The 21,257-nt window shown below is 38.4% G+C and overlaps 1 protein-coding gene across 9 annotated transcripts in view; it reads left to right on the forward strand.

Annotated features, from left to right (window-relative positions):
• The window catches only part of SPOPL (speckle type BTB/POZ protein like), a 78,757-nt gene that overhangs the window by 20,669 nt on the left and 36,831 nt on the right, over window positions 1-21,257 (forward strand). For 2 of the 9 annotated variants that reach the window (XM_070241827.1, XM_070241826.1), the window contains exon 2: window positions 2,021-2,105. The exons of 5 other annotated variants lie outside the window; for them this stretch is intronic. The gene's annotated coding sequence lies outside the window, so the exon portion shown is untranslated. Of the gene's footprint in view, window positions 1-2,020; window positions 2,106-3,873; window positions 3,906-16,118; window positions 16,214-21,257 lie in introns of all 9 variants that reach the window. 2 more of the 9 variants (XM_070241828.1, XM_023622847.2) reach the window with 2 other exon arrangements.

Raw genomic sequence — 21,257 nt, forward strand, 5'->3', positions numbered from 1 at the left:
AGAGAGATCAGGGAGTTGAGGCAGGGTTGTCCCCTCCTTCCTGGCCTTCAGGGGATGCCAGGAAGCTCACAATGTTCTCCTTCCCATCAGGGTAGGAGGAGCTACCCCAGCGCACCCTGGGTGTCCCAGCTGTGTCCCCACAGCTGAGGATGGGGCCACACTTCAGCTGGTCTCAGGAGTGTGATCTGCCACTGGAACTGGGCTCTCTGTCAGGGGCCTGGTTGTTGCCCCTGAGCTTGATGATGGCCAGTTCTTCCTGGTCTTGAAGAACAGTTGCATATTGCTGGCCCACTGGTGTGGGGGCTCCAGCTGGCAGGACAAGCTGTAGCTCTCATTCTCACTGAGCTGCTCCATGACCTGGAAGCAGGCCTCAGATTCTTCTCAGGCTCCAGGTTGTAATGATTTGCAGCCACTTGGAGGAGCTGGATCTCCCTATTTACTTTGAATTCCTGAAACACGGAAGGACAGGATGCAGTCAGGGCCTGGACTGGGGACCCTACAGGGGGCTTGTGGGGGGTCAGGAGTGGGGCAAGTGGCCAGTATGTCTTACAGGTACATTTCAGTGAGTTCTGATAGATGTATTCACCTGTGTAACAACAGCCCAGTCAAGATATAGATCATTTCCATTATTCCAGAAAGTTCCCTTAAGGTTACACAGTTCCTAAGAGACATTTTGAACATTTTCCAGCTATACCTCACATTACTTGCATTAAAAGGGAGATGGAAGTTGTTAGAGATAAGCAATGTGAGAGCAACAGAGTTAATACCTGATGTAATGGCTGATGGAGAGCCAAGTGAAAGGGTTAAAAAAACAAAAAGAAAACCTGAAGAAAACTTATTTAGGCAAATTTAACTCTGCTCTTCTTCATAGCATGAGATTATTGCTGTTTTGTAAACTACTTCTATCTTTGAGTTTCACGTTGGTACTCATATACTTAAACTAAGTAAACTAAGAGATTGTGTGGTTTCTATGTACCAGACACTACAGTAGGTGTCTTCTATACATTCCCATTCAGTACACCAGTCATTTGGGACAATTACCATTTATTATTCTGATTTTACAGACAAGAAAATTGAGACCAAGAGAGTTCACACGGTTTCAGAATTTGAACCTAAGTCTAATATCAGAAACCAAATTCTTAACCCTGATGGTGTTCCCTGGATCATTGTGTAGTGCTAAATTATATTTGGTACTTTGTTTTTTAGGAGGCAATAAATTATGTACTGTCTAGTAAATATGTAATACTTTTGTAGTAGCTGACTTCAAATCCAGTCAATATGCCTTTGCTTACTTTCTGCCGTTTTCTGTACTAGGCAGTGGTTACATAAAAGTGAAAATATAGTAATCTCAAGGAGGTCAGCACATTTGATGAATTGGACAAATCATAATATTTTCAGTTAAAAACCCTGGATTCAATTTCTGACTAGCTGGTGGTTCTTTTTTTCCTAAACCTCTGGGCCTTAGATCACATTCCTTCTGTGTTTCAGTCTCCCTGTTTGTAAAATAGAAGGAACTACTTCACAGGGTTGTTTAGAGGATCAAATGAGATAATGTTGTTTAAGAGTGAAGTGGAAAGTAAAATCTTATGGATTATTGAACTAATAACTACAATAAATTTGATTAATTCTATGTGTGAGGCACTGGTTATGAAAGTACTTGGGTAGCTAGGGATTCCTTCATTTTACTGAGGAAAATGGTATAGGGAAGTAGATTGGTTAGTAAAAGTTTTACAAAAGAAGGTGGCAATTAAGATGGATAGATTAAAACACAGTGTTGGTGCTTAAAGAAGAGATAAGGTTAAATTATCTATTGTTTGTTAATTGAGGTAACTTACTCCTCTGAGTTAGATAAAAGAAGTGTTACTGTAATTTATAAATTAGAGCTTGAATTAAATTGACTTTCAAAATTTAAAATTGTATCAGAAGTTTATGAAATGTGTATATTTCCATGCTGTTTCACACGTTTTACAAAAAAGACAAATTACTCATAGATAATTTCTGATTCTTTCTGTCTTGTTAGTAGCCTTAAGCCGTTCCTGATATTTGCAAAACTCTGTAGGCTGATGCCCCTGTAAATTTGCTTTTAGAGACTGGTGAACTTGAAGGTAAGTCTTTGGTGTTAAGAGTATCTGAATGATCCTGTTCCTTTTATCATGCTCCTGCTGCTTAAAAATAAATACGTTCATACACATATGAATTTGGGTGACATGATTTGGTTTCAGCTATTTGAAATTTTTACCGCAAAAGACTTGATCAGGTGTTTGCTGTTTTGTTTGTTCTCTTAAGCACATTTAAAGTTATAGAAGATTTAACCAGAAGAACCTCTGAGATGTAGCTCAGATTATGAGATTAGGGGCTGTCTTTCTGTTCTCCTTCCTTGTTTCCACAGGGCCTAGCTCAGTGTAGGTTCCCCAAAAATACTCAAAACGGGTCAGTGAATAAGAGAGAGAGAGTAAAGGACCAAATGTATGATTAAAAAAAAAAAAAAAGAACCAGAGAGGTCTTGCAACTTGGTCATAGTGAGTAGTCTCCTGATTGCTAGTCTTGTCGCTTTTTAGTTCACCACAGTTTATTTATTACTATAATTTAAAATCTTGCCTCATGGGGGCCAGCCTGGTGGTGCAGCGGTTAAGTTCACATGTTCTGCTTTGGCAGCCCGGGGTTTGCTGGTTTGGATCCCAGGTGCAGACATGGCACTGCTTGGCAAGCCATGCTCTGGTAGGCATCCCACATATAAAGTAGAGGAAGATGGGTACGAATGTTAGCTCAGGGCCAGTCTTCCTCAGCAAAAAGAGGAGGATTGGCAGTAGTTAGCTCAGGGCTAATCTTCCTCAAAAAACAAAACAAAACAAAAAAATCTTACCTCATGAAGTTTAATAACCATAGTTATAAACTGTCATGCTAACTGAATAAAGCTGATTTTTAAAAATCCCAATAATATTTTTATAAAATTTCTGGAAGTAGCCTCTTTTTAAAAAGTGAAACATGCTTCCTATATTTTAAGGGGATATATCTATTAATATAAATACAGATAGGGTTATATTTTTCTTATTGTGCCTTGTATGTAAGTTATTAAATAAGTAATAAGAAATCAATTGAATTTATAGCAGCTAGCATGACATACAAATCTAGTTGTTTGCAAATGATGTTTAAAAGTGATTTGAAAAGATCCAGAATATCCTTAATATGTTATGCCTTAGGAAAAGCAATCAGGTTCTGAAATGATCTATAGTTGTGCAGTAGATTTTTTTTTTTTTTTTTGAGGAAGGCTGGCCCTGAGCTAACATCTTCCTCTACTTTATGTGTGGGATGACTGCCACAGCATGGCTTGATAGCGGTGTGTAGGTCTGCACCCAGGATCTGAACTGGTGAACCCCGGGCCGCTGAAGCAGAGCATGCAAACTTAACCACTGTGCCCCAGGCCGGCCCCAGTTGATTTCTTTTTTTTTAAGTTCATTGCAGTCTGAGGAAGTTATGTGATGATATCAAGTAAGTCCTAGTCTAAGGTGTATGAGTCTTACTGTATTAACTTAAGGTAGAACTGGATGGGACTGAGTAATTCTTGACCCCAACTCTTTGTATAGCCAAAAGCTCAGTGATATAGGTCGTGTGGCTGAAACCTAAAATGGCTAGGAAGAGTCCACATCTCTCAACATGTGGATCCTAGGGCTTTTTTCCATTTTTTCATTGTTAAGGAAAATGACATATTATGTCTATGTCTAGAAATGATGTTAATTGGTTTCTTACTTTTAATCCTTTCTTTGAAAGTACATTAAAGCAACAGAAATGCAGTGATTTTTGTGGGGTTACAATGTGTGTACACAGGAGTTGACTCTTTGTTTGTTTTCTTTCTTTTCTTTTTTTGTTTTTAAGGGAGAGCCTTGGTTTTGAAAGACAAGGCAACAGTAAGCATTCTTTAAATCTCTGCTTGAGTAGAAACCTCCACCATAAAAAAGAGTTGGTCTTAAAATGTGTGTAAGTCTTTTGCTTATCCTTCTAAAGTTTCCATACATACTATATGCAATTAAAACTCCCTCCTTACTTTCAGTGTTAGAGGGTGTTGTGAATTTCAAACGAGATTCCATAACACTGGATAAGACCCTGGAACAAAGAAGTTGAAAACTAGCCCAACCCCTCAGGATAATACTTAGGTAAAAAGGAAGACTTAGTCAGAGGTAGAGGACAGATGGATAGCTAGGGCAGTGAGGATGAGATTTTTGTATTAGTGGTATTAATAGCTTTCTGGTCTGACCCTCAGACTAGAACAGTGGTTCTCAGTGTGAGATCCCCAGAACAGAAGCATCAGCACCACGGAGACCTTTGTAGAAATACAGAATTCAGGGCCTGACCTAGACCCACTGAGTCATTAACTCTGGGATTGAGGCCCAGCATTCTGGTTTAACAAGCCTTCTAGGTGATTCTAATGCACACTTAATTTGAGGATTGCTGCCCTAGAGAAATATAAATCCAAAAGGCTACCATTTATAATCACTTAGATGCTGGGACTATTAGTTTGCACCATATGAAATTACTGATATTCTTCTGCTTTTGACTTCTAAAAATGATTTGTTGAAACTTGTTAATCTTGAAGGAAAGTAACCTTTTACTTGGGGCAGAAAGTTTAAACTGTAAAACAGCTATTTCACTTAGGCCTCTCAATAGCCAAAGTAAAAAAAATTAAGGGCCCAGGTAAGTAGACTATAAGGTAAAGGAAGGTGTTTGCTCAGCCCATGCATTTTTTCTTTTTGTAAGCCGAGGCCCGGTGTAGTTTTGTCACTGTCAGCCATACTCCTGGGTGGGCATCCCCTCCTCCTCCCATTTGCCTCAGCTCTTTTGGCTTTCCCTTCATATAGGAATGTATGTAGTCAGGGAGGAGGAATGAGCTTCCCATCCATAGCCAGCTTTTTTCCTGATGGTTCAGAATACTGCTGTTGCTGTATTCTTCATCTGTTCTTGCCCCCTAGGATTCTTCTCAGACTTGCAGCCACTGAGGTGAGTCATTCTATTGAAAGTCACAGCTGTTTGTTTATATTTTGAAGAGGAGACTTTCTCTCCATGTTATACACATTTTAGTAAACTTTAGACAAACTGGTTTTAAGTGATGGGAACTACAAGTTGACTTTTCTGTTTTCATGTCTAGGTCTAAATTAGCTATTTCATTAATTCCCTCAGACCATATAATTAGTCCCCCTTCCTCTTTTTTTTTTTTTTTTTTTTTTATTAATGTTATGATAGATTACACCCTTGTGAGATTTCAGTTGTACATTTTTGTTAGTCATGTTGTGGGTACACCACTTCCCCCTCCGTACCCTCCCCCCACCCCCCCTTTTCCCTGGTAACCACCGATCAGATCTCCTTCTCAATATACTAATTTCCACCTATGAGTGGAGTCATATAGAGTTCGTCTTTCTCTGACTGACTTATTTCGCTTAACATAATGCCCTCGAGGTCCATCCACATTGTTGTGAATGGGCCAATTTCGTCTTTTTTTATGGCTGAGTAGTATTCCATTGTGTATATATACCACATCTTCTTTATCCAATCATCAGTTTCTGGGCATGTAGGCTGGTTCCACGTCTTGGCTATTGTAAATAATGCTGCGATGAACATAGGGGTGCAACGGACTCTTGAGATATCTGATATCAGGTTCTTAGGATAGATACCCAGTAATGGGATGGCTGGGTCATAGGGTATTTCTATTTTTAACTTTTTGAGAAATCTCCATACTGTTTTCCATAGTGGCTGTACCAGTTTGCATTCCCACCAACAGTGTATGAGGGTTCCTCTTTCTCCACAACCTCTCCAACATTTGTCGTTCTTGGTTTTGGATGTTTTTGCCAATCTAACGGGGGTAAGGTGATATCTTAGTGTAGTTTTGATTTGCATTTCCCTGATGATTAGCGATGATGAACATCTTTTCATGTGTCTATTGGCCATATTCATATCTTCTTTTGAGAAATGTCTGTTCATGTCCTCTGCCCATTTTTTGATCGGGTTGTTTGTTTTTTTGTTGTTAAGCAGTGTGAGTTCTTTGTATATTATGGAGATTAACCCTTTGTCGGATAAGTGGCTTGTAAATATTTTTTCCCAATTAGTGAGCTGTTTTTTTGTTTCAATCCTGTTTTCCCTTGCCTTGAAGAAGCTCTTTAGTCTGATGAAGTCCCATTTGTTTATTCTTTCTATTGTTTCCCTCAACTGAGGAGTTACAGTGTCCGAAAAGATTCTTTTGAAACTGATGTCAAAGAGTGTACTGCCTATATTCTCTTCCAAAAGACTTATTGTCTCAGGTCTAATCTTTAGGTCTTTGATCCATTTTGAGTTTATTTTGGTGTGTGGTGAAAAAGAATGGTCAATTTTCAATCTTTTGCATGTGGCTGTCCAGTTTTCCCAGGACCATTTGTTGAAGAGACTTTCTTTTCTCCATTGTAGGCCCTCTGCTCCTTTGTTGAAGATTAGCTATCCATAGATGTGTGGTTTTATCTCTGGGCTTTCAATTCTGTTCCATTGATCTGTGGACCTGTTTTTGTACCAGTACCATGCTGTTTTGATCACTGTAGCTTTGTAGTATGTTTTGAAATCGGGGATTGTGATTCCGCCGGCTTTGTTTTTCTTGCTCAGGATTGCTTTAGCAATTCGCGGTCTTTTGTTGCCCCATATGAATTTTAGGATTGTTTGTTCAATTTCTGTGAAGAATGTTCTTGGGATTCTGATTGGGATAGCATTGAATCTGTATATTGCTTTAGGTAGTATGGACATTTTAACTATGTTTATTCTTCCAATCCATGTGCAAGGAATGTTTTTCCATCTCTTTATGTCATCGCCTATTTCTTTCAAGAAAGTCTTGTAGTTTTCATTGTATAGATCCTTCACTTCCTTGGTTAAGTTTATCCCAAGGTATTTTATTCTTTTCGTTGCGATTGTGAATGGGATAGAGTTCTTGAGTTCTTTTTCTGTTAGTTTATTGTTAGTGTATAGAAATGCTACTGATTTATGCACGTTAATTTTATACCCTGCTACTTTGCTGTAGTTGTTGATTATTTCTAATAGTTTTTCTGTGGATTCTTTGGGGTTTTCTATGTATAAGATCATGTCGTCTGCAAACAACGAGAGTTTTACTTCTTCGTTACCTATTTGGATTCCTTTTATTTCTTTTTCCTGCCGAATTGCTCTGGCCAGCACCTCCAGAACTATGTTGAATAGGAGTGGTGAAAGTGGGCACCCTTGTCTTGTTCCTGTCCTCAGAGGGATGGCTTTCAGCTTTTGTCCATTGAGTATGATGTTGGCTGTGGGTCTATCATATATGGCCTTTATTATGTTGAGGTACTTTCCTTCTATACCCATTTTACTGAGGGTTTTTATCATAAATGGGTGTTGGATCTTGTCGAATGCTTTCTCTGCATCTATTGAGATGATCATGTGGTTTTTGGTTTTCATTTTGTTGATGTAGTGTATCACGTTGATTGACTTGCGGATGTTGAACCATCCCTGTGTCCCTGGTATAAATCCCACTTGATCATGGTGTATAATCTTTTTGATGTATTGCTGTAATGGGTTTGCCAAAATTTTGTTGAGGATTTTTGCATCTATGTTCATCAGTGATATCGGCCTGTAGTTCTCCTTCTTTGTGTTGTCCTTGTCAGGTTTGGGGATCAGAGTGATGTTGGCTTCATAGAATGTATTAGGGAGTTCTCCATCTTTCTCAATTTTCTGGAACAGTTTGAGGAGAATAGGTATTAAGTCTTCTTTGAATGTTTGGTAGAATTCTCCAGAGAAGCCGTCTGGTCCTGGACTCTTGTTTTTGGGGAGGTTTTTGATTACCGTTTCTATTTCCTTACTTGTGATTGGTCTATTCAGATTCTCCATTTCTTCCTGATTCAGTTTGGGGAGATTGTAGGAGTCTAGGAATTTGTCCATTTCTTCCAGGTTGTTCAATTTGTTGGCATATAGTTTTTCATAGTATTCTCTTATGATCTCTTGTATTTCATTGGTATCTGTTGTGATTTCTCCTCTGTCATTCCTGATTTTATTAATTTGCGATTTCTCTCTTCTTTTCTTGGTGAGTCTGGCTAGGGGTTTGTCAATTTTGTTAATTCTTTCGAAGAACCAACTCTTTGTTTCATTGATCCTTTCTATTGTCTTTTTTGTTTCAATATCGTTTATTTCTGCTCTTATTTTTATTATTTCCCTCCTTCTACTGACTCTGGGCCTTGTTTGTTCTTCTTTTTCTAGTTCTGTTAGGTGTCGTTTGAGGTTGCTTACGTGAGCTTTTTCTTGTTTAGTGAGGTGAGCCTGTATTGCGATGAATTTCCCTCTTAGGACTGCTTTTGCTGCATCCCAAATGATTTGGTATGTCGTGTTCTCATTTTGATTTGTCTCCAGATAATATTTGATTTCTTCTTTAATTTCTTCAATGATCCATTGTTTGTTGAGAAGCGTGTTGTTTAGTCTCCACATTTTTGCACCTTTCTCTGCTTTTTTCTTGTAGTTGATTTCTAGTTTAATAGCGTTATGATCAGAAAAGCTGCTTGATATTATTTCAACTCTCTTGTATTTATTGATGTTTGCTTTGGTTCCCAAAATATGGTCAATCCTTGAGAATGTTCCATGTGCACTTGAGAAGAATGTGTAACCTGCTGTTTTTGGATGAAGTGTTCTATATATATCTATTAAGTCCATCTGGTCTAATTTTTCATTTAATTCTATTATTTCCTTGTTGATTTTCTGTCTGGATGTTCTGTCCATTGGTGTTAATGGTGTGTTGAGGTCCCCTACTATTATTGTATTGTTGTTGATGTCTTCTTTTAGTTCTATTAAGAGTTGCTTTACAAATTTTGGTGCTCCTGTGTTGGGTGCGTATATATTTATAAGAGTTATGTCTTCTTGGTGGAGAGTCCCTTTTATCATTATATACTGTCCCTCTTTGTCTTTCTTTATCTGTTTTGCTTTGAAATCTACCTTGTCTGATATTAGTATAGCGACACCTGCTTTCTTTTGTTCATTATTAGCTTGGAGTATTGTTCTCCATCCCTTCACTCTGAGTCTGTGTTTGTCTTTGGGGCTGAGGTGTGTTTCCTGGAGGCAGCATATTGTTGGATCTTGTTCTTTGATCCATCCTGCCACTCTGTGTCTTTTGATTGGGGAGTTCAATCCATTTACATTTAGAGTGATTATTGAGACGTGGGGGCCTACCACTACCATTTTGTGTCTTGTTTTCCGGTTTTCTTCAGTTTCCTTTGTTTCTCGTCCCATGGTTTAATCTGTTCTGCTGTAGAGCTGCTACTCTCTGTTGTTGTCCTTCTACTTATCTCCTCTGCTCTTGGTTTTGTAGCCCCTTTCCTTTTTTGGATTTTTCAGGAATGAGGGTTTTCCTGAGGATTTCCTGAAGAGGAGGTTTTGTGGCAATGAACTCCCTTAATTTTTGTTTATCTGGGAAAGTTTTTATTTCTCCATCGTATTTGAAGGATATTTTCGCTGGGTAGAGAATTCTCGGCTGTAGGTTTTTGTCCTTCAGATTTTTGAATATATCATTCCACTCTCTTCTAGCCTGTAAAGTTTCTGCTGAGAAATCTGCTGATAGCCTGATGGGGGTTCCTTTGTAGGTTAGTTTCTTTTGCCTGGCTGTCCTTAATATTTTCTCCTTGTCGTTGACTTTTGCTAGCTTCACTACTATATGCCGTGGAGTTGGTCTTCTTGCATTGATAAAGTTTGGAGATCTATTGGCTTCTGTCACCTGAAGATCCATCTCCCTCACCAGATTTGGGAAGTTCTCAGCCATTATTTCTTTGAATAGGTTTTCTGCCCCTTTCTCCTTCTCTTCTCCCTCTGGTATACCTATAATCCTTACGTTGCATCTCCTAATTGTGTCTGATAATTCTCGGAGAGTTTCTTCATTTCTTTTAAGTCTTGCTTCTCTCTCCTCCTCTGCCTGCAACAATTCTATATTGCCATCTTCCAAATTGCTAATTCTTTCCTCCATATTATCGGCCCTACTGTTCAGAGCATCTAGATTTTTCTTAATCTCCTCTATTGTGTTCTTCATTTCCAATATTTCTGTTTGGTTCTTCTTTATCGTATCAAACTCTTTTGTGACATAGCTCCTGAACTCGTTGAGTTGTCGGTCAGAATTCTCTCTTAACTCAGTGAGTATTTTAATGATGGCTGTTTTGAAGTCATCATCATTTAGGTTATATATCTCATTTTCTTTGGGATTGTTTTCTGTGTATTTGTTACTTTCTTTCTGTTCTGGAGATTTAATGTATTTTTTCATATTGCTTGATGATGTTGATTTGTGCCTCCACATGGAGATAGAGTTTAGTTGCTCCTTTCACTTGTTTCAGCTGCTGCGGTGGGGGGAGCAGCTGTTTATACTTCACCAACCAGGAACCCTGTCCGTAGTTGCTAACTGGGCCTGGGCCCCTCTTCGTAGCCACAGTGGCCCTTTGGATTCCCTCCTCTGCCGTGGGGGCCGTCACGGGGGGCTTCAGGCTGCAGGTGCCTGCTGTTGTTGCCCACCTAGATGCGCTCTCTCCTTGGGGTCTGCAACGGTGTTATGGGCTTTTCCAGCGGCCAGGGGTGGGATCACTTATATTTGTCGCTCCGTTGCTGTCGGCACCCACCAAATCTCACTTGTCCTCTATGGGTCGCAGGAGAGCTATTGGCATCTTCTACAGTCTGTGGTTAGTACACCTAGCTATGCTGCTTTTGCCCTGGGGTCTTCCAGCCTTGTGGCTGGCGGCTGGGTGCCTTCTACTGGTGCTGTGCAGAGGCTTTCCCTAAGGCTTCTGTGAGCCTGTAGGGTTTCCCCCTAGGCTACTAAGCTGGGTCTCTGGAACTCTCTCCAGCCCCAGTCCTCTCCGAGATCTCCGGCAATCCCTAGCCTCACCGGGCGGGCAACGGCAGCTGGGGGTTGCCCCGCCCTCTGGGCTTCTCTCCGGGCCTCTGCCGGGAGCTCTGAATGCTCAGCGTGGCCCCTCTGCTACCGGCAGACAGAGAGTTTTGTCTGCTGCCTGGCGGAGCTCCGGCGCTTCCCCACCGGGTCGCCGGACCGGCCTTTGAAAGTTCCCCCGCCCCGGTCCTCTCCGAGATCTCCGGCAATCCCTAGTCCCACGGGGCGAGCAACGGCAGCTGGGAGACCTCCGTGCCCTCCGTGTCTCTCTCTGGGACCCTCCGGGCGCCCCGAGCACCAGGCTGGGTCTCCCCGCCAATGGCGGGGAGAGACTCTCCCCACGGGCTCAGGTGTGCAACTCCAAAGTTTCCCTCTGCGTTTAGGAGTAATTGCGGGGGCTTTAAGTAGGGTTCTGGTCACCTGTTTCCACCGTCGCTCCTCTGTTGTGTTCTCGCTCCTGCCCTAGATGTGTGTGGATCCTCTGGGGGCGTCCGTTGGAAGAAAGCCGCTTGCGGGTACTAGGCTGCCCGTCGGGGTCGGAGAGTTTCCACCTATTTCCACATCCTCCCGGAGGAAAGTCCGTCCGCCTTCCGATGTATAGTCGCGTGGGTGTCTCAGACGTCCTGAGATGCTGTCTGGATATCCTTTGTCAAGCGATAAGTGTCCAAATAATTGTAGACTCGAAGGGCGAGAGACAAAGAGGACTACTCACGGCGCCATCTTGGAATTCTCCCCCTTCCTCTTTTTTTAAACATACACCAAGCATTGTACTAGGCTTTGCATTACAGAAATGAATAAAACACACAAGACTTTCATAGAGATCATAGTTTAGGTAAAAACACAACCATGCACATAGAACTCAAATAGTGAAAGGCGTAAATGAAAGGGAGTGATGGAGGTGGTGGTAGGAGTGTTTAATGTGAGCTTACTATGGTGATGAGTAACCAATTTCAGCTTTCTAAATGAGCATACGATGTTATCTACTACTTTTTTCCTCCTTCTTATAATGCTTTTTAAAAAGAGAAGTCATAATTGGGCCGGCCCGGTGGCGCAGCGGTTAAGTTCGCACGTTCCTCTTCGGCAGCCCAGGGTTCACAGGTTTGGATTCTGGGTGCGGACCTATGCACTGCTGGCAAGCCATGCTGTGGCAGGTGTCCCACGTATAAAGTAGAGGAAGATGGGCACAGATCTTAGCTCAGGGCCAGTCTTCCTCAGCGAAAAGAGGAGGATTGGTGGCAGATGTTAGCTCAGGGCTAATCTTCCTCAAAAAAAAAAAAAAAAAAGTAGAAGTCATAATTGTATTGAGATGTATTACATAAGAGAGTGAAAAGAATAGGAAGTCACTTTCCTACTCCCACTGTAAATTACACCTCCTTTTAGTTCTGTTAGTGGTTTTTATTAATGTTTTTATTTATTAGCTCTAGACAGTATTGTCTACCACTCTAAATGATAGTCTTGTTCCTCTTCTCCCTCTCTCAATCTCCCAATTATTATTTGTTGTTAATTTTATATCATCAAAGTATTTGCATTTTGTTTTTGTGACTGTAATTTCTTTTTTCTTTATTTATAGATCAATTCTAAAAATTTTGAACCTGGAAATACTTATAATGTCATTATATAAGCACTTAGTCTAGAACAAAGTAGAATGGCCTCACAGAGAATGAAATGTAATCCTATGTACATTAAAACTTTACCAATTGAAAATTTTCCACGTGTCAAATTCTAGTGGATTCTCTTTTAGTTTTTTTAGTTTCCTTCTCTTCCTCTGAGGCCCGTTCAATTCTATTGTTTCTTCGAGTTCATGGGTTTCTTTTTCCTTTGGTTAGGCCTGTGGTGTTCAAAGTGAGACATCCCCATTAAAAAGGGTGCACAAGATAATTTTGGGGAATGTCAGAATATGTTAGGAATTAAATTATCTGTTAATTTTATCTGATTATTTTAAGTTTTTATTTTGAAATGCTTTATAATATATGTAAATATATTAGTATAATAATATGTTAGTTTAAATAAACATATACTGAGAGCATATGTTCAAATGGTTTTTTCTCATAAAGACATGTCTTACAACAAAGGTTGGAGTTCACTGAGTTCACAATACCTCATTGATTAATTTTCAGTATAGGCTGGCAAAACTTTCAAGTATTTGCTGTCTGAAAATATCCTTTATTCAGCTTGCATTCCTGAATAAATTTGAGTATGGAATTGTAAGTTCAAGATTTTTTTCTCTTATAAACCTTAAAAGCATTCAGTTTTCACTGTGATTTGTTCCTTTGTAGATAACATGGGAAATTTTAGGATTTTTTTCTTTTTTGTGGAACTCTGGTTTTCCAGGATGTAGCGTAGGTATAGATCTTTTTTCAGTAAGCCTTCTTAGCGCTTGGTGAGGCCTGTCTATGAACTCGTGGCTTCCTTCACATCTTGGAAATAGTCTTCTGGTTTTTTCTCTTTAAATATCTCTATTATTCCTGTTTTTATCCCCTTAAGGAGCACTTATTAGGGTGAATATTGGATCTCTTCAGTTAGATCTCTCGGTCCCTAACTTCTCTTATTTCCTACGTTCTTTGTGTTTTTAGTCTGTCTCTTCAGAAGTAGTCTTTATCTTTTATTTTTCACTTATGCCTCTGTTATAACCATTTTTTTATTCTTGCCAATTGAATTTATCATTTATATTTTTAATTAACAAGAATTCTTGTTTTTCTGACTGCTTTTTCAAAGCAGGGTATTTTTGTTTTATTCAAGCATACTTTATGATTTTTTTTTTTTTTTAAAGATTGGTGCCTGAGCTAACATCTGTTGCCAGTCTTGGTTTTTGTCTTCTTCTTCTTCTCCTCTAAACCCCCCAGTACATAGTTGCATATTCTAGTTGTGAGTGCCTCTGGTTGTGCTATGTGGGACACCGCCTCAGCATGGCCTGATGAGCAGTGCCATGTCTGCGCCCAGGATATGAACCCTGGGACGCCAAAGCAGAGCGTGTGAACTTAACCACTTGGCCACGGGACCGGCCCCGAAAAATTTTTTTTAAGTGTACCATTCTGTCTACTGAATCGTCTCCATTTCTACTAGGGTTGTTTTGTTTTGTTTTCCATTTTTGGATCTTCTCCCAAATGTCTGTGGTCTTTGGTTTTCCCTTAATACTTTGGGATGAAGAACTAAGTTGCCAAGTGATGGTATCTGGCTGGCATGGTTTTCTCAGAAATTGTGTAGGTACGTCTGTTCCTCAGCAGGCCTCTTTTGAATGGGAAGGCTATGGATGTGTTCAGTGTAAGTGGGCCGTGTTTCAACATGGTAACTCTCTGTAGGTTGTGTGGGTGGATTGGGAACCCCTACTCATGCCAAAGTAAAGAGGGCTTTATTTTGTGTGTTAGAGTGCTTTAATGTCTAATTTCTCTTAGGAATTATCTCCTCTCTCTATCCCAGCTCTAATGTCTGTTATTCAGAGTCAATCCAATCTGTGTCCTGTTTGTTTCTCAGGCACTGACACTCTCAAAGGAATGTACCCAGACAGGTGGCCCACTTCCTTTAGAGGGCACTTCTTGGGCTTTGGCATGATGGCAAAAGCCACAACTGCCAACATTGGGAGCGAGGAGGGCCCCAGCTGTCTCAGCCAGCCCAAATACTGTTTCTAAAATAATTAACCTGATGATCGCCACTTGGCCTTTTCCTACCCTTTGTGTTTGATAAAAGGTTGGTTCTTTGACCGTCCTTCAAAGAGCTGTAAATACCTCTAGTATCTTGGATTGTGGTTTTCTCCCTTAATTTCTCTGCAAAGCTGTTCCCATCTGATTGATTTCTCTGCTAATTTGTTCCCATTTATCTGCCTTGAATTTCTCAAAATTTCTGATCCACCAACATCACCCTTTCTTATTTCCCAGCCATGGTATGGCTTCATTCTTCTGTGAAAATTTTCTGTCATCTCATTGGTATATTGGGAAATAAAAGAGACAGATAAATGTGCTCACTTCACTGCCTTGAAGCATGTGCTGTTTTCAGAGTTCCATCTTGGGTGCAATATCTGATCCAGGCATCTAGAAATTAGAAAATTGATAGAAAGCTATATATCTGTCACATGAGTTTGGAAGAGGATGTGAATCCCCTTTGTTTTGGGTTTTTTAAACCAGGCATTTTTTTTTTTCTGTTGCCAACATAAATTATTTAAGAATTTAATGTATAAGCTTAGGCTCAGAGACAGGCTTTGCCAAATTTCAGCATTATCATCTTGGGCAGGTTACATAGCCTTTGTGCGCTCTAGTTTAATCATCTGTAACATTGGCAAAGGCAGTTATTACCTTCCTCATAGAGTGATTTTGGGAGTCAAATTGCATACATACTTAAGCCTGCCTTATAGAAAATCTTTACAAATATCTGCTCTTGGTATTGTTAAATTGTTTCTATTCAGGAAAAAGCTAGTTATACATTTTAGACAGCCCCTTTTTCCTTACAGAACAGATAAGTTTCTGCAAAGTTGGCCATGAAGTGGATTATTTTACAATAAATTTTCACAATGATTCTCTTTATAATACTGAAGATGCATTTGCAGAGAAAAATCCCTCTGTTATATGAGTTGAAAGCTTTTGGTGAAGGGCTCACTGGAATCAGTAGCAAGCACACTTGCAGGGTTTTAGTTTCTAGAGATTCTTGTTCCTTCTTAGGAAGCACCTGCTGGAATAATAGAGTTCTTTGCATGATTAGACTCATACGAAGCCAATAAATAACACTTACCTGATTGTGTCATTTTTCTGTGTCTGTGCGCTTCTGTAAAGTTACAATAAATGTGATGTATATTTTTATGGTCTTTTTGAATATGTTTATAATCCTGCCCCCACACTGGTATCTCAAAATCTTAAGTTGTGTAAAACCCCAACTTATGCTTACATGAATCCCCTTTATTGCTGAGTTAAGTCTGTTTTCTAAACTGCAAACTTTGATAACATCTATAATTCCTCAAAATCTTGTCACTTATACCTCTGCTATTCTGACTTCTTATATCTTAAGATAGTTTTACCTGTTTTAAAGCTTTGTATGAATGGAAACCATGCAGCATGTCTGGCTTTTTTGGCTTAGCATTATGCCTATGAGATTGATCCATGTTGCTTGTTGTAATAGTGTTCATTTTCGTTGCTGTATAGTATTCCAGTGTATGAGTGTACCACAGTTTAACCATTGTATTGATGGACATTTGGATTGTTTTTAGTTTTGGACTATCACAAGTGCTTATTTTCATATTTATATCTAGAGTCCATCTATGAAGATGCTTGTACACGTCTTTTGATGAACATATGAATGTCTGCTATTGGCTGTATACCCAGAAGTGAAATGATGAGTTGTAAGGTATTCATTTGTTTAGCTTTAATAGATATTGCCAGTAGTTTCCCAAAGTTGTTATACTGATTTGTGCTTTCCTTCTCAGTGTAATTTTAGAGATTAGTTCTCCATATCTGCCAACATTTCTTGTATTGTCTTTTTAAATTTTAGCTATTCTGTTGCTTGAGTAGTGGTATCACATTGTTGTCTTAATGTGTTTGTATGATGACTAATGAAGTTGAACGTGCTTTCTTATATTTATTGACCTTTGGATATCCTCCTCTTTTCTTTTTATGTAATATTTAAGTTTTTGACCAATTTTTCTGTTGCATTGCTTGCATTTTTTATAATAATTTGTAGGAATTCTCTGTATATTCCGGATATAAATCCTGATCAGATACCTGTATTGCAGATATCTTCTACCCTGTGTCCTGCTTAAGAAATGTTTGCCTACCTCAGAGTTATAAAGATATTCTCCCATTTTTTCCCCCCAAAAGCTTTCTTGCTTTACTTTCATATTTATTCTGCAGTGTATCTGGAATTGATCATTGTATATGATGTGAGTGAAGATTTTATTTTTCTATGATTATTCATTTGACCCAGCACTTTTTTTTTTTTTTTTTGAGGAAGATTGGCCCTGAGCTAACATCTGTGTCCCTCTTCCTCTACTTTATATGTGGGATGCCTGCCACAGCATGGCTTGATAAGGGGTGCATAGATCTGCACCCAGGATCCAAACCAGTAAACCCTGGGCTGCCAAAGCAGAGCACACAAACTTAACCACTACGCAAGCACACAAACTTAACCACTAAGCCGCCAGGCCAGCCCAACCCAGCACCATTTGTTAAAAGACCATCCTTTGTGTACTGCACTTCATCATTAACCTTTATCATAAATGAACTGGCTATATATATGTGCATTTGTTTCTGGACTCTTTATTTTTTTCCTTTGATCAGTTTTTCTATTCTTTCACCAATACCACTCTTTCTTAATTTCAATGGCTACATTTTAAGTCTTGATATTTTATAATACGTACATCGTATACATTCGTGCGTCACTTAAGGACTGTAATATGTTTGGAGAAATGCGTTATTAGGTGATTTTGTCATTGTTTGAACATTACAGAGTGTACTTACAAACCTAGATGGTATAGTCCACTACACACCTAAGCTATATGGTACTAACTTTATGGAACCACCATCGTATATGTGGTCTGTCATTGACTGAATCATTGTTATGTGCTGTGTGACTGTATTTAAGTCTTGATTATCACATACTTGGTGTACTTATAGTTCTTCAGCTTTGTTATTCTTCAAGATTGTTTTGGGTGTTCTTGATCCTTTTGCATTTCCATGTAAATTTTAGAATTTACCTGTCGATTTCCACAAAAAAGCACTGTTAGAATTTTGATTGTGATTGCATCGAATTTATATCTTAATCTGGGGAGAATTCTTCACAAGATTGATTTTTCCATTTCATGGACATAGTGTATTCCTCCATTAGTTTAGCTTATCTTTACTGTCACTCAATACCACTTTCTAGCTTTCAGTGTAGAGATTGTGAGCATCCTTAATTAGATTTACTTCTAGGAGAAGTGAGTTTTTAAATACTATTAATGGTATCCTTTAAAATTTCCTGTTTGTTGCTAACACAGAAATATAATGGATTTCCTAATGTTTACATTTATTTTACTTTTATTGAGTTTTACATTATATTCAATTGTAAACACTTTCCAGAATTACTCTCACTTCATCATTCCTTTGTTCTAACTTCTTTATCAATCTCTTCAACAGTAAGAAATGGAGCGATTATAGCATTTTCTGGAAAATTTGACATTAACCTTTTTAAAAATTATTATTTTCTGTGACATTAATTTGAATTTTTGACTGGTACGGCACACCAAAGTTAAAATATTCTTAGTAATTTCAGTCCTATTTAAGCAAAACTAGACTTCAAAACTTGAACCTCAGCAAATGTCGTAACTAAGCTGGCATGAGAACAAGGAAATGAACGTAAACAATCAAAATACTTGTTTAACCTGTAGAGGATATATAAATCTATTTAAACTCTAATTTTAAAATATTTTATATGCCAGCTATGAGTTTAGTGCATGTGGAGTCTTTTCAGAATATTACAGAAATATCTTGACTAAAGAGATGGGCTATCATAGTCTCTGGTATACTGTTACACAATTTTAAAACAAAATTATCCGTTATAAAAGATCATTTGTTAAAATTAGGAAGATGGAGTGACTGACTCGATTGCATATATTTGGGAGAGCATTCTCTGTAAAAACATAGCCCTCAATTTAAAAACTTTCATATTTATGTATTATGTAATTTTAGGAAATTATAAACTGCTTTAACAGCAGTTACAAGATAGCAGAGCATTTTCACTTAGGTGCTTCAGCTATTACCAAACACTCCCCTGGAGAGGGTCCCTAGAGACTATCAGGCCAGCCAGATTTACCAAGTCTAGCTGTTAAGTGTGGTAGGCAGACTCTCAGATCTCTGCCTGTCCTGCCGTTGTGTGTCCCCCTCTCCCTCTACTGTGCGTTTTTGTATGTTGACCTTGTATAAAGCAACCTGGACAAAATTACTTGTTAATTCTGTTAGTTTGTACACAATCATGTTATCTGTGAACGTGATCATTTTCTTTTTTCTTTCCGATTCTTATGCTTTTTATTTTTCTTGCCTTAAGGTACTGGCTAGGACTTCCAGGGCAATGTTGAATGAAAGTGCTGACAGTGGTCTGTCTTGTCTCATCTCACTCACTGTAGGGCTGTGGGTGTGGGTGTGTGTTTTAAGACACTTTTTGTAAAATTAAGGAAGTTCTCTCTTATTCCCAGTTTGTAAAGAGTTTTTCTCCTGAATGGATGTTTTGAATTTTATCAAAAGGTTTTTCTGCATCTGTCAAGGTGATCTGTTCTCCTCCTCCTTATTATAATAGGGTAAATTACATTGATAGATTCTGATGTTAATCACCCTTGCATTACTCAAATAAAACTCCATTGGTCATGAAGTGGTATACTTTTTATGCAGTCCTAGCTTTGACTTGCTATTAGTTTGCTTAGGATTTTTACATCTGTGTTTATGAGAGAGATTTTCCTTTTTTGTAATGTGCTTACCAGATTTTGTTATAAAAGTTACACTCATTTCATCAAACAAGCTGCGAAATTTGGTTTTATCTTCCCTTCTGTGGAAGAGCTTCTGCAGTGAAGCCATCTGTGTAAGTTTTCCTTGTGGGAGGGTTTTTAATAACTAATTGTTTTAATCACATAAGACTATTTATGATTTTTCTCCTTTATATTATGTGTCAGTTCTGGAAGTCTTATGTTTTTCAAGTAATTTTCTCATTTCTTCTGAATTATCAATTAGACTCGTGTAACATTTTCATGAGAGCCTCATTATCTTTTAGGGCTTCATTTTTGGTGTTGTAAATTTGTATTCTCTTTCTCTTCCCTTGATTAATCTGACTAAAGCTATCAGTTTTGTTATTTTTCCCAAAGAGCTAGCTTTTGGCTTTGTATTTTCTCTCTTGTACATTTTTCCCTAGTTACTGGTTTCTGCTCATGCCTTTATTATTTCTTCTACTTTCATTGGGTTCGACTTATTTTTTTCTAGCTTCTTTAGATGGAAGCTTAAGTCATTGATTTTCAGTCTTCCTTTTCTGGTGTAGTCATGAAAGGCTATAAATTTACCAAGTACTGGTATAGCCATATCTCACAAGTTTGGAAATTCCTTATCTTTAATGTTGTTCAGTTCAAAATACTTTGTAATTTCCATTGTAATTTCATTTTTCACCCCTAGATTTAGAAAGCTATTGTTTAATTTCTGGGGACTTAGATATTTTCTGGTTATCTTTTGCTTACTGAATATTTTTTTCTTTTTTGAGAAAGATTAGCCCTGAGCTAACTGCTGCCAATCCTCCTCTTTTTGCTGAGGGAGGCTGGCCCTGAGCTAACATCCATGCCCATCTTCCTCTACTTTATATGTGGGATACCTACCACAGCATGGCCTGCCACGTGGTGCCGTGTCCGCACCCGGGATCCAAACCGGCGAACCCCGGGTGGCCAAAGTGGAACTCAAGAACTTAACTGCTACGCCAACAGGCCGGCCCCTTGCTTATTGATTTTTAAGTTAATTCTGCTGTGATTAAGGTTCGTCCTCCGAATGATTTCAACGACCTGAAATTTGTTTGCAAGGCTTTCTTTATCCTGCACCAAAATGGCTAGTTTTGGTAAATGTTTTCTGTGCAGTTGAGAAGAATTTGCATTCTTTTGCTGTTAGTGCCACGTTATGTGTATATACATGTATATTTCATTAAGGTTGTTCTTTCACTTATTGAGTGACTGGAGTTAAAGTCTCCCACAATGATTTTTGAAACCAATCCTATTGCATACAGACACATTTAGAATTATGTTTTCACAATTGGCTTTTTTTCTCAGTTTATTATTTTCTTTTTTCCCTCTCCTAACGCTTCTTGCTTTAAGGTCTGTTTTGTCTGATCATAGTATAGTTGTACCTGTTTTGTTTTGGATAGAATTTGTAAGGTATATATTTTCCCTTCATTTTAACTTAAACCTTGTTATACCCTTATATTTAAGTCTTCTCCAAACAGCAAATAGTTACTTTTTTTTTCCTCACACAGATTTCCATAATGTTAACACAATATTAGACCCCATGTTAAGGAGCAATTACATTTAAACACCTTGTTATTGTATTAACTAATATAACAATATTAAACTTATCAAAACCAAGAAATTAACATTGGTATAATACTGTTAACTAACTGAAGAATTGAACCAGATTTTTACCAGTTTTTCCTCTGCTGTCTTTTTACTGTTCCAACATCTGACATTGCACTTAGTTGTTATGTCTTCAGGTATTTATTTATTTAATCCAGGCTGATAATTGTAGTATGTAACCTATTTACATATAGTGTAATTATATATAATCATTATCTATCATTGTACTATTTTTCAATAGTTTTTCTCCCCCTTTTTTTGTTTCTCTATTATATTTTTAGTTATGCTATCTCACATTTATTTTAGTGGTTACCCTAGTGATTA

This window comes from Equus caballus, chromosome 18 (genome assembly GCF_041296265.1).
Source record: "Equus caballus isolate H_3958 breed thoroughbred chromosome 18, TB-T2T, whole genome shotgun sequence".
Taxonomy (NCBI): domain Eukaryota; kingdom Metazoa; phylum Chordata; class Mammalia; order Perissodactyla; family Equidae; genus Equus; species Equus caballus.